We start from the raw sequence: 12,490 nt of genomic DNA, 5'->3' as shown, positions 1-12,490 counted from the left end.
TCAATTCTATCATAGACAATAAAGACTGGTGGTCCCCAATCTGTTTACGCATAGGTTTTATTTCTTCCTCCACAGCCGCTACTTTTTCTTTTGCTTCCTCAGCTATTTTTCGGGTAGACACAGATTCTTCCAGCAGTTTTTCAACAGATTTTGTATTTGAATTAATGCTGGCAGTATTCCCGTCAATTTTATTTGATTGTTCTGTAACTTGTTTACTTAGGCCTTCCAATTTCTCATAAATTTTATTTAATACAGAAGTAAAATCCCCTTCTGAGGCCATTCCTTTTGGTTCAACTTCTGCCAAATCTTCCTCCTGTGTCACAGGAAGGCCGGGTACAGATGCTCTACGTTGCTGGGAAACAGCACTGAACTGCTGCACTCTGACCTTGCCTGATCTTGTTGCTCTTTGTTCAGTCATCCCCCTTTATCTTGAGTCAAGGTCAGGTCTTACCGTGGAAATTCCCTAATGTCCACAGTGGAAAATTCCCCCAACTAAATGCACAACTTCAATGTTCCTCTAGGGGGACACTGTAACAGCCATAAAGTTCACAATAGAAAAGTCTTTTCTGACTTTCCATGTCCCCTTCAATAAAAGCATGCAACAGTTTCCAGTCCAAAGAAGACTCTCAAAATGCATCTCCCTTGCAGAGTTAATCATTAAAAAGTTACAGTGTCCATAAATAGTGCGAGTCCCAATGTAGCAGTTCTCATAAGCCTGGCAGTCCGTTCCCAAGGGTTCCAACAGAAAAAAAAAGAGAGTTTTACCTCTATTTTTCCCAGAAGAAATAAAGTCACTTTCCCTCTTCCCCCCCTCTCCCAATCTGGGGGGGAGTTCTTTCGCTTTGATGTTTCGAATTAAAACTTTAGAAGCTCCGCTTTCCAAGTATTAGCATAGAAACGTCTTTGCTTTGATCTGTTACAGAAACGGGAGGCGGACTTCCTGTTTACACCTTCCCGCTTCAGTGCCAAATTATCGTCTTTTTTCTTCTTCAAATCCACTCTTTTAATTCCACCTACTCACGGGTAGTAGTTTGGCAGCCGAATTGTCACAGGAAAAAGGTCAGCGCTCTCCGGCAACAGCTACGCGGCTTCACCCCACAGAAGGAGCAATTGACTCTCAGCACCGCACCTCCCGTTACGCTCCGGAGCCCCTTGCGGGGTTCCTTCGCTGATTCGGGGGGCGCAAATGGTGCCCGCCGAGTCCCACGCTCGCAGGCTCCTTCTGCCTGCGATTTCCGATCGGGTCTCCGCTTCGCCGTAGCGGATAGACCCACTTTCTGCAGGGCTTCTCCCTCTTACTCAGAAGGAGACCGCCATTGCCGTTGGCGCCGCCTCCGGAAGTCCCTGTTTTTAATACTTTAGGAACCAAGTCTCTGGATATCCATAAGTAGTCGATTCTCGAAAATGATTGGTTTGCCTCTGAAAAAAAGTGAAGTCTTTTTCAGTTGGATTTCTAACTCTCCATATGTCTGACAGATCACATTTGTCCGTTATATCAAAGAAAGTCTTAGGTAGTCTGCCAGAATTCAGAATCTTTGGTCTCTGAGTCCTATCCATCAAAGTAGATGCAATTCCATTCAAGTTCCCCATCAAAATTAATTTGTAATCCAAATATTCCAGAAGACTTGTTTCCAAGTTCTTAAAGAATTCCGCTTTGCCATTGTTAGGTGCATAGATTCCCAATAACAAATATTTTTCGCCTTGTGCTGTAATTTCCACTGCTATGTGTTTTCCTTCCTCGTCTTTGAAAACCAATTTTGGATTCAATTTTTCCTTAATATAGAAAACCACCCCTCTTTTTTTCACTTTGTCAGAGAAAATAAATTCTTGTCCCAATCTTTTATTTATTAAAATTTTTCTATGTAATCTTGTAATATGGGTTTCTTGTAAAAAATTACATCCAAATTCTGTTTTTCCAAAACATGGTAAACTTGTCTCCTTTTTTTGAGGAGAATTCAAACCGTTAACGTTCCATGAATAAATTCTCAAAGCCATAATGTCAGATTAAGGGATTGCTGCTTCCGCCCCCGACAGCTGTGGGCTTTGCAGTCCAAGTTCAACCGCATGCTTTTGCAGGAATCTGTCCTTCTCTCCAACAGCCTTGATCTTTTGCTTTCTTCCTTCAAATTTGAAATATAGGCCCTCTGGAAATTCCCACCTAAAAAAATATTTTTCCTCCTCAGGATGTTTGTCAAGTCTGTGTAGTGCAATCTCAAATTCAAAAATTGATGTGGGACCTCTTTAAAGAGCACAATGGATTTGTCCTGGATTTTAAGGCCTTTTTTATAGTGATGTCCCAAAATGATGTCTCTTTGTTCCTTGGTCTTTAAGACTACAATACAATCATATGTTATTTTAGTATCCCTTTTAGGCCCAAATCTGTAAGCTTTCTCTATCCATGCCTCCACTTCCTCTTTTTTCAGATCCGAACATTCCACAAAAAAGTCTGTCAAGGACTCCTTGAGTTTTTCTTCTTCCAAAAAGGGGACCCCGCTCAATCGCAAATGAGATTCTTTTTCCTTCATCTGAAGAAAGGCGATTGAATTGGCATTTTCATATTGCAACCGTTCCAAATCCGGCACTCTGACTGTCTCCAACTGTGCCAACCTTGTATCATGTGTGGTTATCTCATCTTTAACTTCAAGTCAGTACTTAAAAGTTCAATCTTTTTATCCAATTTATCGATGCTTGCTGTATTGCAATTTAAACCTTCTCTAATATCATTCAATATTTTCATCACCGACTCCTCAAATTATTGACTTTTAGAGCCACGTCTTGTTTTTTCTGAACTCATAATGGCTTAGGAATTTCAAGGTCAGTCCCACAGTCTGGCACAGTGAAGGAGGAAAACAAGTTCCCTCCACCAATCCCACTGAAGCCGGCCCAGAAGCAGCATCCCTGTTCTTTAAAAACAGGCTAGATGGGGCACAAAAATGGCAAGGAAAGAATTCTCCAAAACTCCCCTTCGTCCTGAGGCAAGAGGACACATTTTAACCAATTTAAAATGTAGCCAGACAGTGCAGGAAAATTTGTAGCAAAGTCAGTGGAAACGGAGATTGAATGTTTCCTCTTCCATTGTGACATCACAATGGAGACTAGTCTTCCCTCCCGGGTGGTCCGCTGCAGAATGGGGAAGTCTCTATTGTTAGCGCTATCTCCCAAAGTTACTGTCTTTAAAGCAAATACCCCCTCTTTCCTCAAAGGGGGGGGGGGTAGAATTGCTTGCAAAGTTTCAAATGTTTTTCACTCCTTTAAGGCTTCGGTCTTTGTACACCCTTTTTTAATTTTCTCCAATGAAAGGGGACCAACCTCCGTTTTTAAATCCCCTTTTTCTTCCCAATCTTTTTCAAATTAGCTTTGTGGTTACTTACAGTTCCGAATTTTAGATCTTTTTTCGTGAAGGAATTGGCCGCTCACGATCACCAGTCTCGGAGCTTCACACTTTGAAGGAAGCAGTCATTTCCGCTGTGCTGCATCTCCCACCCCGCTCGCTCTCGGGACTCTTGTGAGCTTACTGGGGAGTGGGGGAGTCGCTCAAAGGAACCCGCCGGAACACCAGGTCCTCAGAACGCCCAATCTGAGGTTTTTTGTGGGGAACCACGACGCTCTCGCGGTCTCCCCAACTTCAAAGCGCAGGGGCTCTTTCAGCTGAAAGAGCTCCTGACTGCCATTACCGGGCGACCAACCGGAAGTCTACAAGCCTACCACTCTTAACCACTACGCCACACTGGATCTCCTCTGTCCCTAAAATAAAATACTCTGTCACTTCTGTAATTTCTCAGGTCTCAGCTTTCATGGCACGACGTATGTCTTGCTAATGAGCATTTTGAAAAATGAAGCACACCTATAATCATGAAGTGCTTTGAAAAGCTGGTACGAAATCATGTCATTGCCTGCCTACCAGAGGGACTGGACACATTCCAATTTGCTTATAAAACGAAAAGATTGACAGAGGACGCTGTGGCGATTGCCCTCCATGCCGTCCTTGCACATTTGGAGCAGCGGGGGGGTTATGCCAGACTGCTTTTTTTAGATTTCAGCTCGGCATTTAATACCATTCTACCACAACGTCTGATGTCTAAACTGGAAGATCTGGGGCTTCCGTTATCACTTTGTGGGTGGATACTGGACTTTTTGTCAGACCGCCCCCAGAGGGTTCGGTTGGGCCCTTATACCTCTAATATGCTTAAGACTAACATAGGAACACCACAGGGATGCGTACTCAGTCCGCTCCTTTATATTCTCTACACGTACGATTGTGTCGCTGCTCACCCTAGTAATAGGGTTGTCAAATTTGCAGATGACACAACCGTGATTGGGCTCATCCCTGAAAGGGAGGGTGAAACGGATTATAGAGATGAGGTGGAGCGGCTGACAGAGTGGTGCAGAGCTAACAACTTGCTCATAAATACAAGGAAGACAAAGGAGCTTGTGGTGGACTTCAGGAGACAGAAGAGCAATATCCAGCCACTTTTGATTGATGGGGTCTGTGTGGAGAGGGTAACAACGTTCAGATTTTTGGGCATTGAATTACAAGAGGATCTGTCCTGGAGTGTCAACACAAGGGGGCTTGTGAAGAAGGCGCAGCAGAGACTGTACTTTTTGAGAATTCTAAGGAAAAACCATCTTCCGCAGAAACTGCTGCTTGCCTTCTATCACTGTGCCATTGAGAGCGTGCTCACTTATGGCTTATGTGTGTGGTACGGAAGCTGTACTACCCAGGACAGGATGGGGTTGTGCAGAGTTGTTAAGGCAGCAGAGAGCATTGTTGGCTGCCCACTCTCCACCTTAGAGCAGATTTATGCCACAAGGTGCCATAGGAAGGCACTGGACATAGTAAAAGATCCATCGCATCCTGGTCACTGTCTCTTCGAGCTCCTGCCGTCGGGACGGAGATACAGGACGATGAAGACAAGAACGAGCCGTCTTAAGAACAGCTTCTTCTCCAGAGCGATCTCGGCCCTGAATGGGAAGCCTGGACTTTGAAAGTCATCTAATCTTCCTTGCTGTACTATACTGTATTGTTTTAATTAGTGTTTTTATGGAGCAGTCAAGTAATTTTGTTGTCCCTGAGAGGGGGCAATGACAATAAAGATATTATTATTATTATTATTATTATTATTATTATTATTATTATTATTAAGTTCTGAAGTCTCCTCCGTTTCCAATCTGCTGTTTCCTTGATTCATCAATTCCAACAAGCTTCCGAAACTCCCACATGCCAAAGCTACCTCAGGGCCTCTCTGGCTTCAGCTAGGACACAGTTTTTCAGAGGCAGAGCAGAGGGAGAAGAAAAGCAGCTCATGAATCAAATGCAGATGGCAAGTCATCTGCTTTGCTGCTGAGTCAGCAAACACACAGCCAAAAAACAAACAAACAAACAAATGACTGTTTGGTCTATCTATAGAACGTGTTAAAAGTGCAATACTGTGGTCACAGATGTAACATCTTGAAAGATCAATTGCTTATTAACGACTCTTGTGGTTGCATCCCAAATGCAAAGGTTGCAATCTCTGGTGCCCAGTTCCATTCAATGCCTGAAAAAATATCCCTCACATACATGCTGCTGAAAAGGGATATGCAATATGATAGCCCTCCTGTTCTCTCTTCTTTTCATTCTTTTTACCAAACTGGACTTGGACCTGAGAGCCCTTATCAGTGGCTATGTCCTACCTCCAGAGGCAATATGTCTCTGAATGCTACTTGCTAGGAGTCAAAGGTGAGAAGGGTGCTGTCACCCTCCTTGAGTCCTGTTTTCAGGCTTCCCATAATGGGCATCTGGTTGGCCACTGCGAAGACAGGATATTGGACTTGATGGGTCTTTGGCCTGATCTAGCAGGACTCTCCTTCTGTTCTTTGAATAAAGCACTGTAAAATAGGACACATGGTTACCTCTAAGACAGAGGGAGGGAAGGAGGGAGAGAAAGAGAAATGCTTTGGCAAACCATAGCTTCTCGTAGAGTTGTGTGTGTGTGTGTGTGAAATTTTTTTCACAATAACCTTCAAATCAAATAATTACATTATTTCTTAAGTTCCCACCTCCACCTCCACAGTGTTTTAACTCAAACATTTTCTACTGAATTATATCTTTATTACAATTATTTTGTCATTTTTCTTCTGCTTTTATCTAGAATCCTGCTCGCGATTTCATTTGACAGTAAAATTTTTAAAAATAGTCCATGAAAGGCTTCCATTCTTCTATTAAAAAGTTCATCATTTTGATCTCTGAATTTCACTGTAAGCTTTGCCATTCCTGCATAATCCATTACTTTCAAAAGCCACTCCTCCTTCGTTGGAATATTCTAGCTGCTGTTGTCTCACACATAAATAATGTAGTTATCACCTTTGGAACCTCTTGTCCCTATTATACCTATAAGGAAAGCTTCTGGTCTTTTGGGAATTGCCCATTTAAACACTTCCTTCATTTCATTATATTGTTAGGATATAGTTCCATTCCACCTTAAAAGGAACAGGCATGACTGTTGTGTGTCACATGCCTGTTTACATTCCAGTACAGCTTGCTGGGAACTTCCGTTTGTATACTGCTTTTGCTATACAGCTGTTTGCTTGGACACAAAGGGAAGCAGACATGATTTTCCTTTGTTCCTGAACTATGCTGAATAAACGCCTGTAAATAATGCTTACACATGTCTCTGTCTGCCACTTCCGTTGTGAGAAGTAATTCACTCTGCTGATAAAAGCGTGCTCAGCTTCTGAAAGCTTCTGACACTCAAGTCGCTGACACTCAAGATCGCTGCTGCTGCACCGTGAGTGTGGGGGAAGGCCGCTTCCCTCCTCAGGCTAATTCCATCTGGCCTAGGGGGCGGGGCCCAGGCTCACCTTGCCACAGCTTTAAGAGGCCTCATTGAGGCATTGGGACATCGCTGCTGCTGCACCGTGAGTGTGGGGGAAGGCCGCTCCCTCCTCAGGCTAATTCCATCTGGCCTAGGGGGCGGGGCCCAGGCTCACCTCGCCACAGCTTTAAGAGGCCTCATTGAGGCATTGGGACATCGCTGCTGCTGCACCGTGAGTGTGGGGGAAGGCCGCTCCCTCCTCAGGCTAATTCCATCTGGCCTAGGGGGCGGGGCCCAGGCTCACCTTCGCCACAGCTTTAAGAGGCCTCATTGAGGCATTGGGACATCGCTGCTGCTGCACCGTGAGTGTGGGGGAAGGCCGTTCCCTCCTCAGGCTAATTCCATCTGGCCTAGGGGGCGGGGCCCAGGCTCACCTTGCCATCAGCTTTAAGAGGCCTCATTGAGGCATTGGGACATCGCTGCTGCTGCACCGTGAGTGAGGGGGAAGGCCGCTCCCTCCTCAGGCTAATTCCATCTGGCCTAGGGGGCGGGGCCCAGGCTCACCTTCGCCACGGCTTTAAGAGGCCTCATTGAGGCATTGGGACATCGCTGCTGCTGCACCATGAGTGTGGGGGAAGGCCGCTCCCTCCTCAGGCTAATTCCATCTGGCCTAGGGGGCGGGGCCCAGGCTCACCTTCGCCACGGCTTTAAGAGGCCTCATTGAGGCATTGGGACATCGCTGCTAGAGGCCTCATTGAGGCATTGGGACATCGCTGCTTCTGCACCGTGAGTGTGGGGGAAGGCCGCTCCCTCCTCAGGCTAATTCCATCTGGCCTAGGGGGCAGGGCCCAGGCTCACCTTCGCCACGGCTTTAAGAGGCCTCATTGAGGCATTGGGACATCGCTGCTGCTGCACCGTGAGTGTGGGGGAAGGCCGCTCCCTCCTCAGGCTAATTCCATCTGGCCTAGGGGGCGGGGCCCAGACTCACCTCTGTGACAGCTTTAAGGACACTGGTGCTGCTGCAGCAAATGTTAAAGATGTTTTTATATATTTTAAGGTGTTTTAAAGGTGTTTTTACTGTTTACTCTGTTGTACCACCGTGAATGGTGGTTTTTATCTATGTATTTTTGTTTCGTTCCATTTTGTTTTGGTTTGGGGTTGGATATTGAGTGGGGTGGGGATTGGCTTTGTTTGGGTATAATTGTTTTTGGTTGTTTTGTTTTTCTATTTTGTAAATGGAGGCAAGTATGAGGCTTGGGATTGCTACCGTGGAGGGGCGAGGGAGGTATGGCGGTGGGGGCAGATGTTATAGGCGAAGGGGATCGAGATACGGATATGCTCGTACCCCTTCCAATCTGCGCCCCATCCCGAGGGACGAGGGTAGGGTGAGCAAGGATTACTCACCTCCTTCACTGGTGTTGTGCAATGCCAGGTCTATAGGCAACAAAACCGCCACCCTGCGAGATTTCTTTACCTCGCAGGGGGTCGATCTGGCTTGTGTGACGGAGACCTGGGTGCGCGAAGGGGAAACTGTTACCTTACGAGAGATGGCGCCCCCGGGTTTCTCCATCCTCCACCAGTCACGGACTGTGGGCCGGGGGGGAGGGGTGGCATTATTAATCCGGGAAGATTGTTCTTTCAGGGCTCTACCATCGCCATTGATCCCCGGCATTGAATGTGTTGGCCTAGTGTGGGGCTCTGAGGTGAGCTTGGCTGTCTGGCTGGTGTACCGGCCACCTAGCGCACCAGCAACCACCCTGTCAGGCCTGCTGGAGGCAGTGGCTGGCTGGGCCTTGGAGTTCCCTAACCTATTGGTATTGGGGGACTTCAACATCCATGCTGATGCCACTCCCTCCTCACAGGCTCTGGACCTGGTGTCTTCCATGGCGACACTAGGGCTCTCCCAGTTTGTTTCGGGCCCCACACATCAAGCAGGCCACACGCTGGATTTGATCTTTGGCGCCGGTATAGATGTGATCATGTCTCCTTTGATGAAAGTGCCATGGTCTGATCACTACGCTCTGAAAGCCAGGATTGACTTTCCACCCCCACCCTGCTTAGGTGGCGAGCCGATTTGGGCTCGCCCGCAGAGGCTGATGGACCCTGATAGATTCCGTCAAGCCTTGCGGGACCTTGCTCCCCCTGGCGACTCATTGACTGAGCTTGTTGAGGGCTGGAATACCCAGCTCCTGGCAGCCATCGATGAGATCGCACCTAAGCGCCCTCTGCAACCCCACAGAAACCGGGCTCCCTGGTTTACCGAGGAGCTTCGGAAAATGAAGCGGGATCTCAGACGGCTAGAGCGAGTATGGCGGGGTGCCTGTGACGGAGCCTCAAGAACATCTTATAGGGTTTTTATGAAAACCTATGAGATGGCAGTGAAGGCCGCTAAGAAGTCTTACTTCTCGGCCTCCATTGCATCCGCTAGCTCTCGCCCGGCGCAATTATTTAGTATAATTAGGTCTTTAACGTCCCTTGAAGGACAGCCAAATTTAAATAACAATCTGACACACAGCTGTGAGGCATTTGCGAGCTTTTTTGCGGAGAAGGTCCTGTTGCTCCGCCATGACCTTCCTGCCAATTTGGATACAATAAATGAACTGGAGGCCCCTCGACTGTCCTCGGGTCCAGTATTGGACCACTTTGACCGGATATCTCCAGCCGATGTGGACAGACTCCTCCAAGCTGGAAAGCCCACCACCTGTCCTCTTGACCCGTGCCCGTCATGGCTGATTAGAGCGTGTCCAGATGAGGTGCGGGCCCCCCTGCGGGATATCATCAATTTGTCCCTTGGCACCGGGATATTCCCAGGGGAACTGAAGGAGGCGGTGGTGCGTCCGCTCTTAAAGAAAACATCATTAGATCCCTTAGATCTATCCAATTACCGCCCGGTTTCGAATCTTCCATTCCTGGGTAAGGTGATTGAGAGAGCGGTTGCTGAACAGCTTGGTAGGTTTCTGGATGAAACATCGGCTCTCGATCCATTCCAGTCCGGCTTCCGCGCTGGTCATGGGACCAAGACGGCTCTGGTCGCCCTAACAGATGATCTCCGCAGGCAGCTGGATCGAGGCGGGTCAGGGCTGCTGATTCTTCTAGACCTGTCAGCAGCCTTCGACATGGTCGATCACGAACTCCTAGACCACCGCCTTGCCGACGTGGGGATCCAGGGCACAGTCCTCCAATGGCTGCGCTCGTTTCTCTCTGGTCGGGGACAGAGGGTGGCGCTTGGGGGGGAATTGTCATCGCGCCACTCCTTGGTGTGTGGAGTGCCTCAGGGTGCGATTCTCTCCCCGATGCTTTTTAACATCTTTATGCGCCCCCTCGCCCAGCTTGTTCGGAGTTTTGGGCTGGGTTGCCATCAGTATGCCGATGACACCCAACTTTATCTGTTGATGGATGGCCATCCTGACTCGGCCCCAGACACACTGACCAGATGTCTGGAAGCTGTGGCTGGATGGTTACGTGGGAGCCGGTTGAAGTTAAATCCTTCGAAGACAGAGGTCCTCTGGCTGGGACGGGACGATATGGGATTGAGGGGGCAACTCCCATCTCTTGAGGGGGTGCAATTAGTGCCAGCACCGTCCGTTAAGTGTTTGGGTGTAATCTTCGATACCTCCCTCTCTATGGAGGCGCAGATTACAGCTATAACAAAGGCGGCATTTTTTCATCTCTGCCAAGCTAAGCAGTTGGCTCCTTATCTCTCTCGCCCTGACCTAGCCACTGTGATCCATGCGACGGTCACCTCCAGACTGGATTTTTGTAACTCGCTCTACGTGGGGCTGCCCTTGAGACTGACCCAGAAACTCCAGTGGGTGCAGAATGCCGCGGCGAGACTCCTTATGGGGTCTTCGCTGCGAGACCACATTCATCCGGTACTATACCAGCTGCACTGGCTCCCGGTGGAGTACAGGATCAGGTTTAAGGTGCTGGTTTTAACCTTTAAAGCCCTATACGGCCTAGGACCCTCGTACCTACGGGACCGCCTCTCCTGGTATGCCCCACAAAGAAACCTACGGTCTGCAAATAAAAACATCCTGAAGGTCCCAGGCCTCAGGTTAGGCTGGCCTCAACTAGAGCCAGGGCCTTCTCGGCTGCGGCTCCAATCTGGTGGAACGCTCTGTCACAAGAGACTAGGGCCCTGCGGGACCTGACATCTTTCCGCAGGGCCTGCAAGACAGAGTTGTTCCACCAGGCCTTTGGTCAGGGCGCAGCCTGACTCCCTCCTCTGGCAACCTGCACCGAGTTTCGCTTAATGGTTGCCATCAACTTGATTTTAATTAATTTTTATAATGAAATATTTTTAGAATGTTGGTTTATTTGATTGTTTGATTATTTGATTGTTGTTAGCCGCCCTGAGCCCGGCTTCGGCTGGGGAGGGCGGGATATAAATAAAATTTATTATTATTATTATTATTATTATTATTGATGCTGTTCCGAGAACCAGAATTCGCCCGGCTGCCGGCCGGTGGCTGGAGCCAGCTGGGGGCCTGCCAAATACCCCCGTCTCCCTGGACGCATCCCAACATATATATCTGTGCTGGTCCCGGGGGTTATTCAAGAGGCAAGGTCCAAGTCCAGTCCGTGGTCAATGAAGCAATATGAAGGGAGTCCGTAAAAGTCAAAGCTGGGTGCAGGGCAGGGCTCAGACAGGAACTGACAACCATCAACGTTTCTCCCGCAACTTGGGACTGGGGCTGGCTGGCTTTTATATGCCCCAAGCCATAGGGCAGCCCCGATCCTCAGGTGACTCGCCTCTCCTGGCCTGGAGGCGAGCACTCCTCCTGCGGGAACTTAGTTCCCTCCATCTCTCTCCCCTCAGCCTCTGCAGCTCAGGAGAGGCTAGAGGGTTACCGGACCAAGAGGCAACCTCAGCTTCCTCTGACAGGGCTTAGAGCGGAGCATCTACAGGCAATGGGTCCTCCATCGCCTCAGGAGCTAGAGCAGACCCAGCTGGTGCCTGCACCTGAGGATCCAGCACAGGTGAGGACCCTTCACGCTCAGCTGGTTCTGGAGGTGGGGGATCCTGTGCAGGCTGGGATTCCTCAGGTTCAGCATCTGAATCTGAATGCCAGGCCATCACAATATCATTTCCCATAGCCTTTAGCTTTTTTACATGTCCACCACATATGGGAGAATGACCCATCTATCTGCTTACATTTCCAGCATTTACTTTACACACTTTTATACATCTCTGCAGTTACAATGCTCTCACCTTTCCCAATATTTGAACAAAGTAGCTGGAATTTTCTCCTGCAGTATATACCGTATTTTTTGCTCTATAAGACTCACTTTATCCCTCCTAAAAAGTAAGGGGAAATGTGTGTGCATCTTATGGAGCGAATGCAGGCTGCACAGCTATCCCAGAAGCTAGAACAGCAAGAGGGATTGCTGCTTTCACTGCGCAGCAATCCCTCTTGCTGTTCTGGCTTCTGAGATTCAGAATATTTTTTTTCTTGTTTTCCTCCTCCAAAAACTAGGTGCATCTTGTGGTCAGCCTTCTTTATGGTCCAGCTTTCACTTCCATACATCACTACTGGGAAAACCATAGCTTTTACTATACGGACCTTTGTTGGCAAGGTGATGTCTCTGCTTTTTAAGATGCTGTCTAGGTTTGTCATTGTTTTTCTCCCAAGAAGCAGACGTCTTTTAATTTCGTGGCTGCTGTCACCATCTGCAGTGATCATGGAGCCCAAGAA

This window comes from Podarcis filfolensis (genome assembly GCF_964270895.1).
Source record: "Podarcis filfolensis genome assembly, chromosome: W".
Taxonomy (NCBI): domain Eukaryota; kingdom Metazoa; phylum Chordata; class Lepidosauria; order Squamata; family Lacertidae; genus Podarcis; species Podarcis filfolensis.
This window is presented reverse-complemented; position numbering follows the sequence as displayed.